Source organism: Miniopterus natalensis, chromosome 16, assembly GCF_054644295.1.
Source record: "Miniopterus natalensis isolate mMinNat1 chromosome 16, mMinNat1.hap1, whole genome shotgun sequence".
Taxonomy (NCBI): domain Eukaryota; kingdom Metazoa; phylum Chordata; class Mammalia; order Chiroptera; family Miniopteridae; genus Miniopterus; species Miniopterus natalensis.
Genome location: NC_142096.1, coordinates 42,822,858 through 42,834,235, shown reverse-complemented (window position 1 = coordinate 42,834,235; position 11,378 = coordinate 42,822,858). Strand labels below are relative to the sequence as shown.

The 11,378-nt window shown below is 50.3% G+C and overlaps 1 non-coding gene across 1 annotated transcript; it reads right to left on the bottom strand.

Annotated features, from left to right (window-relative positions):
* Positions 1-5,259: 5,259 nt before the first annotated feature.
* On the bottom strand, positions 5,260-5,335 carry LOC148091370 (small nucleolar RNA SNORD115). The gene has a single exon (XR_015715818.1). It is a non-coding gene; the product is annotated as a small nucleolar RNA SNORD115 (small nucleolar RNA).
* Between the last annotated feature and the right edge of the window lie 6,043 nt (positions 5,336-11,378).

Genomic DNA, 11,378 nt, shown 5'->3' with positions numbered 1-11,378 from the left:
CACCTCAATCCACTTCAAAAGAATAAGTTTTTCCAAAGTGCACCTATGGCCACACCGCCGCGCCCCGTCTTGTCTGATCTCAGGAGCTAAGCGGGGCCGGCCCGGCTGGCGCTTGGTGCCCGGCAGTGCACGTGTGCCCAGGCCATTCCGACGGGACGCGTCACACAGCCTTCGCCTGGCTGAGCCACCCTCTCCGGGCAGTGGCTCAGGTCCTGTGATACTCGGTGGGACTGTCAGGGGCCACGGCTCACGGGGCAGGGGCACTCTGTTTCCACACATATCAGGTTGAATTCCATGAAATTGCCAGTTTTTGTGGGTCAGGAACAGTTGAGTGTCAGTAACGTTGTATGGCCCACCGTGGTCTCCTCCTTGAGGATCCTGTTGGTAGAAAAACGGAGGACCAGGCCGCCATGGCGGGAGGCGGACACTGCTGGGTCCCTAGTGCCAGCAAACACCGTTCAAGCCAGCCTTTCCAACCACATTTGCGTAAGTCCTGCTCACCTACGGAGGTGGAGGCTCCACGTGAACTGCATTACTAAATTCCAGTCACAAAGAGGACCAGCTGTTTTCTAAAATAAAGTGGCACATATGAGGCTCCTGAGGACGGTCTTCACTGTGCCAGAAGACAGAACCCAAAGGGGCGAAACTGCTCCTTGATTCAGAGGGAGGAAAGGAGGGGTGCAGCCGAGTGGGGCAGGACTGGCACCCAAAGGTGCCCCTCCCCTGAGCACCCAGCACTGCCACCTAAAATCCAGTTCACGTTTTCCACTGGATCCCCCCCAGTCGTCGATGAGATTGGGAAATCTCCCCTGTATCCACTCGGCTGCCCCCGCAGACACCTGGGAGTCTCTTCTCCCTCCTCACGCCAGCCCCTCACTTAATCCCACCACATCCACCTCAGCAGCATCCATGGGCCCATCCACTCGTGTTCATCCTGGTCAAGGCCACATGGACTCCCGCCCGGTGACTGTGGCAGCCCCCGCCCAGCCCCACCTCAGCTTTTACTCCCTCGGTTCGTTTCCCGCACCAGAGCCAGAGCAGTCTTGAAGTGTAAATCAGACGACGCCCACATCACCCCAGTGCCCTCGGTGTTTTTCTGCCGCTTCCAGAACAAAGGTTAAGTTCTGGGACTTGACAACCTGGCATTTTCCCACCCTCCAGGGTCACCTTTCAACCCCAGAGCCCAGCCCAGGGAGGCTGTTTCCCAGGCACACCGAGCGTGTCCTGCCTGCCTCCGTCTACACAAGACCCCCTCTCCTCTCTCCTGAGGACTTTCCATCCTGTAGGGCGTCCCCAAGTAACCGCCTCTTGGGCCACGCCCCACCCTCTGAATGAATATGACTGTGGTCACTGTGGCCCGTCCCTAAGACCCTCCCTCCGGCCCATCCCTGGGCCCCAGGACCGCAGAGCTGATGGAGCCTCTTTTCTGCACAACCTTTGCTCTGGGGGTGTGGGGGGATTGAGAAAAGGGGGTTTACATTCCCAAGGGGGACAGGCACAGGCGTAGTTGTTAAGGATGTCCGGTGTCAGGCATCAATGAGCAGGAACGTTAGGGGCTCTGAATCCGCACCAGTGGCCCTGAGATTCTAGTGCCTGAGGGTCAGGGTGGGGCCAACTGGATTGTGTCACCTTCTCTCCCCAGGAGTGACTGGAACCTGTCTTTACAGAGAGAGGTGTGAGTGTGTGTGTCCATATCAGACCCACACGGAACCTGAGGGGTGCCCTGTCCCCTCAGGGCAGCAGTTCCGTCCTTGGGAAATGGGCACGGGGTCCATCAGGCTGGACTTTGTGCATGAGCCTGACTTTCTTCATAGAGGGCCCTATGTAGATAATAGGCGGGAAGGGGAGGAATTTAAAACTCTGACTCACCTCATTTAACTCCGTTCATCCTCACAAGGCCACGTCTTCCCATAATCTCCCACAACCTTCACCTGCAAGGATTTCCCTCCCAAGCCCCGGCATCAGGTGCTAACACCAATACTCCTCACAGTAATAACTGCCACCCCGCGTGGCATGCTCTCTGCTACGTCTCAGCTGATCTGTTCCTCTCCTCACCAGCCTCATGTTTATGATGGGACAGAGGACGCACGCTGAGTAGCTGGCTCGAGGTCAGACCACTGTAAGTGGAGCAGCGTGAACTCAAACCCTGGCAGTCTGACCCCAGAGCCCACGTGCTTCAGCCCTGCCCAACACCACTTTGTCTTAGCACATCTGCTATACGCCAGGTGTTGAGTTGGTGCAAAAATTAGCTTATCTATTAAAGCCCAAACAATCCTGTAATGGGGCGGGAAGATGGGGCCGTTGGAGTTGGGGAGGCTTAACCGGCTTCCCCACAGGTTTGGGCTCCGAAGAGGCAGCACTGAGGTCCACACTCCGAGCTCCAGACTGCGGCTTGTTGCCCCAGGGGCATCGCCAGCACTACACAGTTGAATTCACACAGTTGTCTGTTTCACGCAATTATTTAGCATTTTATTCAAGTAGAATGCACATTCAGAAAAACGCCCACGTCGTCCGTGAACCCATGATGAGACTTTCTGGAGTAAACCCACCTGGTAACCAACCAGCCAGGTCAGGAAATGGAACCTCACCCACACCCAGAAGCCGCCCTTCCCATCCCCCCCCAGGGCGGCAGCCATCCTAGCTTCCAGCATTGTATCTCGATTAGAAGTTTGTGTACGTTGAATCACATACTAGCTACTCTTGTGTCTGACTTCTTTCTCCCAACATTATGTTTGTGGGTCATCCATGTAGCTGCAAGTAGCAAAATGCTGACTTTGATTGCTGTATTGCTCACATCTGACTACACGGAGATTTATTTGCCCATCCTGCTGTGGATGGACAGTGTAACCGTTTCCAACCTTTTGGTTATTGCAATCAGAACCACCAAAGATCTCTGTGTGCGTATTTTTGGATGAATATATACAACATTTCTGCTGGGTGGGCACCAAGGAGTGGGATTCCCGGGTTGCAGAGCAGGCTTGCTCAGCTCCGCGTCAGGGACACTGGCAGATGAGTCTTCAAAGGGTTTGCACCTGCTGACACTCATGGGCTGCATGTTTCTAGTGACTTCACATCTTTGTCAACATTTAGTATTTTCGGTTTTAAAATTTAGCCATTCTTTGGGGCAGCACTTTGTGATTTTAATGCACATGTTTTTTTGTTCGTTTGCTGTTCCTCACCCAAGAATATTTTTTCCACTGAACTGTAGAGAGTGGGAGGGAGGGAGGGAGGGAGGGAGGGAGGGAGGGAGGGTGAAGGAGAGAGAGAGACATGGGTGTGAAAGGGACAATGGGGACAATGTCAGTGGGGATCAAACACCCAACCCAGGCACGTGCCTGTGACTGGGAATCAAAACCCTTTTGCTCTCACCATGGAGCCACACGGGCCAGGTTATGTACATGTTTGTTTTTAAATTCTAACTTGAGGATATTTTTCCATTGCTTTTCAGAGAGAGTGAAAGGGGGAGAGAAAGAGAGAGAAACATTGATGTGAGAGAGACACATCGGTGGGTTGCCTCCCACACGCACCCTGGGGCTGGGGATCGAGCCTGCAACTGAGGTGTGTGCCCTTGGCTGGAGTCGAACCTGGAACCCTTCAGTCTGCCGGCGGATGCCTAACCACTGAGCAAAACTGGCTAGGACCGTGCACATGGTTTTGATGACTAATGAGGTTGAACACACTCGGTTCTTGTTCAATTCCAATTTGTTCTTGTGATGCTCTAGTCCAAGTTACATGTAATTTTTTAAAAATTGGGTGGTTAGTGTTTTTTCCTGTTGATTTACAGAAGTCCTCCTTTAAATATGTTCTGGGTATGAGTCTTTTGATGGGTGTAAATTCTTAATTCTAATAAAATACAATGTATCAATCTTTCTGGAATTGATGTTTTGATGTGGTTTTTATATGACTTTTAAATGACATGAGAGCCCTGGCTGGTGTGGCTCACTGGTTAGAGCGTCGGCCTGAGACTGAAGGGCTGTGGGTTCGATTCCCAGTCAAGGGCACGTACCTCGGTTGCAGGCTCCATCCGGCTCCTGTTGGGGTGCATGCGGGAGGCAACTAATCAATGTGTCTCTCTCATATTCATGTTTCTCTCTCTCTCCTCTCCTCTCTTTCACTCTCTCTAAAAATCAATGGAAAAAATATCCTCGAGTGAAGATTAAGGAAACATTAGATAGATAGATAGATAGATAGATAGATAGATAGATAGATAGATAGATAGATAGATGATAGATAGACAGATGATAGATAGATGATAGATAGATAGATAGATGATAGATAGATGATAGATAGATAGATAGATGATAGATAGATAGATGATAGATAGATGATAGATAGATAGATAGATAGATGATAGATAGATAGATAGATAGATGATAGATAGATAGATAGATAGATGATAGATAGATAGATAGATAGATAGATAGATAGATAGATAGATAGATAGATAGATAGATAGATAGATAGATGATAGATAGATAAATGACCTGAGGTGAGGGCCCACTCTTTTCCCCATATGAATACCCTATTGACCCAGCATCATTTATGGAGAAGACCACCCTTCCCCACTGTATTGTAGTGGTGCTTTGTCCAAAATTATGAGCTCTCTTTGCGGAAAAGCTTTCAACTACAAATTCATTTTCTTTAAGTAGATGAAGGGTTATGCCACTTAGTTATTTCCTCTTCAGAGAATTTTGGTCAGTTGTACATTTAAATAATTTGTGAATTTTATCTAAGTTGTCAAATTGATTGGAATAAAGTTTATACTATTCCCTCATAATGCTTTTAATATCTGTATCATCTGCAGCTGTGCCATCTTTCCCGTTACTGATATTTATAACTAACATCTCGCTTTTTTCCTGATCAGTCTGGGTAGAGGCTCCACCACTTTCAATGATCTGGAAAAAAGTCAACTTTGGGCTTCGTTGCTCTTCCCTATTGTTTTCCTGTTCTCTCTGTCTCCCCTTTCCTGGACTGCTTCCTCGCTTCTGCTTAATTTCTGTCTAATTTGCTCCTGTTTTGCTGGCACCTTAAGGTGCACACAGAGAGCTTTGGTTAGAAAGCGTTCTCCCCTTTTCTTTGTGGTCTTTCATGCTATAATTTCTCCCTCCTCGCTGTCTCAGTGGCGCTATACATTCCCATACGCTCTGTTTTAATTTTCATTCCGTTCAAAATACTTCCTAGTCTCCCTTTGGCCGCCTTCCTTGATGCACGGGTATTTGCAAGAGTGTTATTTAGTTTCTGACTGTTTGGGGACTTTATAGAAATCTTTTTGCTATTGATTTTTTTCTTTCAGTCATCATCTCTCTTCAAGACAATGTAAGTTCTCATTGGCACTATTGATCCCCAAGTTAAGTCCATTGTGGGCACAGAATGTACTTTGTACAGCCTGAATCCTTCCTAATGTCTCGACGGCTTGTTTTAATGGCCCGGAATAGGATCCGTCTTAGTAAATGTTCCGTGCGCACTTGAGAAGAGTGAGCTTCATAACTGTCAGCCAGGTCGAGTTGCTCAGCAGCCTCCTAGGTCCTCAAACCGTCACTCACACCGTCGGCCCGCGTGGGTTCGTCTGCTTCCCCGGGTCTCGTGCATCCTGACTCTTTTATTAAGGGCGTAGACGCTTAGGGTTGTGACGTCCTCTCGAACGGAGTTCACCTTCTCAGCACTGAAATGAATTTTTTTTTTTAAACCCATGGTCACAGTCTTTGCTCTGAAATCTACTTTAGTATCATTGCAGCTGTTTCAGCTTTTTTTTGATGAGTAGCATGTGTGCCCTTTCGCCGTCTTACCCCATTTGTGTCTTCGTACTGGGAACAGGGTTCTGCAGGCAGCATCAGGGGGCTCCACTGCTCTACCCTGCTCTGAAAACCTCTGTCTTCTAAAGGGGCGCTGAGAACGTTTACATTTCAAGTCCTTAGCAGTAGTATTCGACTTCATGATACCTCCTGCTGTTTGTTTTCTAACTGTCTCCTCTTTTTGCTGTTGGGTTCCTGCATCCCCTCTTTCCCGCCTTCATTTCCCCGAGGCGTTTTCATCGCTAGAGGCTCCGTTTGGGTCCCGCGGGTCTCCTGGGTCGTTCTCGGTGGCCCGCCTCTCCGCCAGCTCTTTGGACGCAGGGAGCGCGGCTGCGAGCGCCGGCTTGGCGGCCCTGCCTGTCTCTGCTGCAACCTGCGTCAGCCCTGTGCCGCTCTGCTGGACACTTCCCCCAGCGTGGGTCCCGCTGTCCCGCTTCTTTGCAGACCTCGTGTGTTCGGATCAGGGAGCAAATACCGCAGATTTTAACTCGGTGAGCACTGGATCTTCTTGCGTTTCTGTAACCGCTTCTGAGCTTTGTTCTAGGATGTAGTCAGGCCACCTGGAAACAGGCTTGTCCTTTCCCTCTGCTGCGTTGTGTTAGGCGGGAGCGGGGCCTCTTTTAGGCTAAGGGCAGTTAATCCCCGCTCCCCAGGCCAGGCTCTCTGAACCTGTGAATGCCTGTGAATCCCCAGGTCCTGCAGCCTGACCGTCGGGACAAGGAGCGCGCCAGCCTCCCCCGCCCGTGAGCCCTCGGGGCCCTTCTCTCTGTTCTCAGGGCCTCGGTCAGGCGATTTCTTCCTACAGGCAGGCACGGTCATTTTACTTGTACCTATGTTTTAAACCCCACACTAAATTGTTAGTGTTTTTGCTTTAAAGTGTCACTTTACTTTATACAAATACTTTTATTATAAAATAAAACACAGATACAGAAAATCACGCACAACGAATGTGTGGTTTACAATCTACTCTTGGGCACACGCCCCAGTGACCACCAGCAGTCAAGACATAGAAGGAACTCAGTCTCCGCCCTGCCCACCCAGGACGCCTGTCCGTGAGCGGCGGACCCCTCCTCGGAACCGCTAGCCCGCTTTTCATAGTAATTACATCTTTAAAAATGCTTTATCATTCAAAGATGAATCCCTGGACTTTGCAGCTCAGTATTGCCCAGTTTTTAAAATCCGACTTACCCCATAAATGCCCCGTTTCTTTCCCTCCTTCCCGTTATCTGTGGGAAGCCCGGCGCCTTGAACTCCAGGCTTCCCCTCCGCCTGGATTGTGCTGATAGCATTGTCCACGGGCACCTCTGTCCCTTGCCGGGCCTGCCTCTGGGCTGCTGGGTCCGGAGACCGGGTCCGACTCAGGCTTAATCCCTTCCGGAGATGGTATTTAGGGCTGGCCAGACAGGAGGAGGTACGCAGTCACTTCTGATTACATATTTTTTGGTTGTGTTGAAGAACCACAGATTTTCAATGCCGGTATCCACTCATTCCTTCAGAGCTGCAAAGGGCAGTAGTCTCATTTCATTTCTTTTGCGTATTTTTTTGGTCAACTGACTTTTCAAGAATTTAAAGGGAAAGTCGTCTGGACCCACATACTCACAGTTCCAGCGTTGCCCCTCTGCCCCGTGGCCAGGTCCCTCACTCTCGTTCCGTGGCTGGAGCCCTGGGGGAGAATTCCCCGCCTTCGTTCAGATGGAAGCACCTCTGCTGAACCCTCCACCCTGAAAGCCTTTGTTGCTTATAGAATCCAGGCAGGCACTTAGGGACGGCCTCTGCCTCCTGGCCTCCTGTTTCGGGCGAGGAATCGGTGTCTTTATCTTTGTCTCTGACTGTTCTATCCCTTCCCCACTTTGGATGCCTTTAAGATGTTGTTTGACTATGACATGCCTACTTGTGTTTTTCTTTTGTTTTTATTTTGCTTGGTTTTACTGAACTTCTTGGATTAGTAGACTGATGTTTTAATCACGTTAAAAATTTTTCAGATAATAGTCTAACTATGTTTTCTTCCCCATTCTCGGTTCCACATGTTAGGTCACCTAATATCCTTCCACTGGTGACTAAAGCTCAGTTTGGTTTTTTCAAATTTCCTCCATGCTTTAGTTTATTCCAGCTCTAATACGGTCTTCGCGGTCAGTAACCTTTCCTGTTGTAGAATCAAATTAATTTCTCCATTTGCTTTTAAAAATATGTATATGTCTTTACTGATTTCAGAGAGAGGGAGAGAGAGAGATAGAAACATCAGTGATGAGAGAGTCACTGATCGGCCGCCTCCTGCACGACCCCACTGGGGATGGAGCCCACAACCCGGGCACGTGCCCCGACAGGGAATCGAACCCCGATCTCCTGGATCCTAGGTCGATGCTTAATCGCTGAGCCACGCCAGCCGGGCTCTCCATTTGCTTTTAGAGTTCTGCTAGCTCTTCTAAAAATTCTCCACCTCTTCACTCATTATATACATTTTTACATACTTTCCCATAGTTATCGTAGATATTTTAAAGTCCTTTTCTTATCATTTCAACATATAGATCATATCTGGATCTGTTTCTATTAACCATTTTCCCCTTTTGACCTTGTAAGACAGATTCCTGCTGCATCTCATGTTGGGTAATTTTTAAAAAATTTGAAACACGATTGACATGTAACATCGTGTAACTTTAAGATGTGCAACATGTGGATTCGATACATTTCTATATTGCAATATGAGCACCAGCCTAGTGTTAGCTAACAGCTCCATCAGGCCACATAAGGATCGTTTCTTTTTCTGTGGTGGCAACATTTAACCTCTAACCTCCTTGATACTTTCAAGTATATAACACACTATTGTCAACTGTGGTTGTAGTACTGTGGGTAGATCCCCACCCCTACAGTGATCTTTGTTTTTATCATGATGATCATTTGTAGAGTCTCTAGACTCTGTTTCCTTTTCTAAGAGTGTTAAATTTGTTCTGCAAAATGATTAAATGACTGGAATATCATCTGGGTCTGGGGTTCTCATAGGTTACATTAGGGAAACCTACTGAATTTCCCTTCTTCTTAGGGTGCAGATCTTAATCTGAAGATGTGGTCCTTAATCCTAACCGCTTCTGGGGTCTCAGTCCAACGCCCAAGGTGTTTCTCAAGGTGCAACTTAGTGAAACTGAGCTCTGCGCTCCGCTTGGCCAGCACTCGCCTCCGAACCCTCTGCTGCGTCCTTCCTGCCCACTGGCTGCGCTCTCGGGGACTTGCTGGTGCATCTAGCAGCTGGCCAGGAATTCGACGCGATGTTGTGTGTGACCTGGGCTCTCTTCCCGGTGATTTTCTCTAGTTCGTGATTTTCTCTTTCAGCCCAGTAAGGCTGCTGGTTTCCTCTAGAACTCTAGCCTGCTTGTGCCCTGTGGACTGGGGTTCCCTCGGGAGAAAAGCGAGGTGGATGTGGAACTTGCCCAGGTCAAGTGCCCTATTAAAGGGGCTGTACCTCGTCCAGTTTCTGCCTGCTTTTTGACCCTCTCCAGTGCTTTCCAACAGCTGCTTTTTTATTTTCTCCAGACTCTGTACCTGCTATTGATCTACTCCTTGGTCTGTCCTTATGCCAGTGCCACACTGTTTGGATTCCTGTAGCTTTGCAGTAAGTTTAGAAATAGGGACGTGTGAGTCCTCCAGCTTTGTTCTTCTTGTTCAAGATTGTTTTGGCTATTTGCAGTTTCTTGAGATTCTATATTAATCATAGGATGGGTTTTTCTATTTCTACAGAAAAAATCATTGGGATTTGGATAGGGATTGCATTGCCTCTGCACATTTGTGGGTGGCATTGACATCTTGTTTTCCATTTATTTACGTTTTCTTTCTTCAGCAATATTTTGTAGTTGTCATCCTACCAGTCTTTCATCTCCTTGGTTAAGTTAATTCCTAAGTATTTTATTCTTTTGGTGTTATTATAAATGGAATTGTTTCTTTTCAGATCACTCACTTTTATGTATGGAAATGCAACTGGTTTGTGTGTGTGTGTATTGACTTTATTTAAATTTTTTAAAAAAAACAGCTGTTTTTATATTTTCTCCAAGATTTCTAATTGTTTTTTTATAAGAGGGTTAGTCTAACACGAGGGGCTTTGCGAGGCGGACGTTGTGAGGTCCTCCTGCATTTTTATGTTCCCTCGGTGCTGAGCACACCAGCTTCCATCATCACGACCTGCGGGCTTCGCCTTCCTTTGGTTTTATTTGCGGTCCTTGGTGACCATGCTTCCGCTTCAGACCATTTCCTCCTGAGCTTGGAACTTCTGGCAGGAAGCTCCCGGCGAGTTTCTCTAGACTTATCAAGGCAATTACTTGGATACTTCCAGTAAAACCATCTGGGGCTGTATTTATCCAAGCTGCAAGCACAAGCCAGAGGAAAGGAGGAATAATTCGGCAGCTTTTAGTGAGGACAACACTCACACGTTGGAGTTTCTGGAATAAACGTTACTTGAGTTCTGTCATGGCCGTTAGCCGTGTGGGTTGTACCGCACTTGGGTTTGTTTTTCCTACGAAGACAGGAAACTCCGGCGTGTGCAGGCTCCCTGGGCTCTCTAAGCTCTGGTGCCACCTGCAGCAGAAGTTCCAGGAGGTGCTCAGAGGAGAAGCAAGTTCTCGCACCTTTAAAGGTGAGCGCACCTGCTCAGGACACACGGCGGCCCCTGAGTCGGGGCGAGCTCCCCTCAGGAACCACCCAAGGCCACCCGCTGCCAGTTCAGAAGTCAGACAGACCTGAGCCTGCACTGGGGTTCCACCCGAGGGGCTCTGCAAAGGTCCCCCTGCTTCTCCAGGTCCGATTCCACCGGCCACCTCGAGGAGCGCAACAGCCCCACCCGGAGGAGCCTGGCCAGGAGGGCGCGAGGCGCCAGGGCGCTGAGCGCAGCAGAGGCTCGGCGGCACCGAGGCGCCCGAGCGCGCCGCCCGCCTGCCCTCTCCAGTCCCGGGGGCCTGCTCTCCTCCCCGAACCCCCGGCGGCTGCTTTCACCTGGCGGTCCGTTTCTTGAAGGAACTGGGTGCAGTTCACCTTTGGGCAGAGGGCCGGGCGTGGAGGAGGTGCTGGTGCGGTTCCCAGCTGCTCCGTGCGGTTCCCAGCTGCTCCGCGCGGTTCCCAGCCGCTCCGCGCGGCTCCCAGCTGCTCCGTGCGGTTCCCAGGTGCTCCGTGTGGTTCCCAGCTGCTCCGTGCGGTTCCCAGGTGCTCGGTGCGGTTCCCAGGTGCTCCGTGCGGTTCCCAGCTGCTCCGCGCGGTTCCCAGCTGCTCCGCGCGGTTCCCAGGTGCTCCGTGCGGTTCCCAGCTGCTCCGTGCGGTTCCCAGCCGCTCCGCGCGGCTCCCAGGTGCTCCGCGCGGCTCCCAGGTGCTCGGCGCGGCTCCCAGGTGCTCGGCGCGGTTCCCAGGTGCTCGGCGCGGCTCCCAGGTGCTCCGTGCGGTTCCCAGGTGCTCGGCGCGGCTCCCAGGTGCTCCGTGTGGTTCCCAGCTGCTCCGTGCGGCTCCCAGGTGCTCCGTGTGGTTCCCAGCTGCTCCGTGCGGCTCCCAGCTGCTCCGCGCGGCTCCCAGGTGCTCCGCGCGGCTCCCAGGTGCTCGGCGCGGTTCCCAGGTGCT